This window comes from Etheostoma spectabile, chromosome 20, assembly GCF_008692095.1.
Source record: "Etheostoma spectabile isolate EspeVRDwgs_2016 chromosome 20, UIUC_Espe_1.0, whole genome shotgun sequence".
Classification (NCBI taxonomy): Eukaryota; Metazoa; Chordata; class Actinopteri; order Perciformes; family Percidae; genus Etheostoma; species Etheostoma spectabile.
Genome location: NC_045752.1, coordinates 17,992,257 through 17,993,144, shown reverse-complemented (window position 1 = coordinate 17,993,144; position 888 = coordinate 17,992,257). Strand labels below are relative to the sequence as shown.

The window sequence follows — 888 nt, the reverse complement described above, 5'->3', positions numbered from 1 at the left end:
CCCCCCCCCCTCTCTCATTCAATAGCAAATTGAATCTTTGCTAATTTGTTTTTTGGCTGAGGGGTTTGTGTTGGAAGCAGGACCCGGATCAGACCCCTCGTTTCTCTTTCCATGGCATGCAGGCTCAGCTTAGCTGATATGATGGGCTCTGACAACCTTTTAAAAAATGAGTAAACACACACCGGCGAGTGTGTGCGTGCGTGGGAGCGCTCATGCACCTGCATGTGTAAACGTTTGTACTTGTATTCAGGCCAGTATTGGGTTACTAGGAAAAAGAAGAGCAGTGGAACTGTGGTGTGTTTAGAGGGATGTCAAGGCGAGGATGGAAGCTGGAACAACTCACCAGTTTACAATGAAATGCAATAAGGTTCAAAATAATACAAGACGAGGATGTAATCTTTCTTCTAATACATTATGATAACCATAGGACTTGCCGTGTGCTGTTCCCTTTCGAATACATTGCATAGTATCAAAGGGGATTGAATGGTTGGCAGAATGTGCGTTTGCACATGTGAACCCACATAAAAGGCGCAAGTTCAATATACTCCAAAATCAGTTATTCAATATCTCACTGAAGCAACCACAGACGTTCATGAATACTCTTTGTACTCTATCAGAACATAGTGGAAACCATTTTTTTTGCACCCAGCCTGGGCATACTGTAACCAAAATAATTTTCAGTGCACTCCTAAGCCAGGTTCAGAGGTAAGATATATTGGTTTGTCGTTCCTGCCCCATCTCTCCCAGTCAGAAATCATTTCCTCTGTGAGGCTAAGGGGGAAAAAACACAGCCGTGGTAACAGAGCACAGCGGAAAGCCGGAGGAAAAACCAAACAAACCCCTCATTCATGGATAGAGGCAGCGTAATGGCGATTGAGGGGGAGAAAA

The 888-nt window shown here is 44.4% G+C and overlaps 1 protein-coding gene across 2 annotated transcripts in view; it reads left to right on the top strand.

The window, feature by feature from the left end:
- The window catches only part of daam2 (dishevelled associated activator of morphogenesis 2), a gene marked incomplete at its 5' end in the record, with an annotated part of 69,749 nt that overhangs the window by 14,181 nt on the left and 54,680 nt on the right, over nt 1-888 (top strand).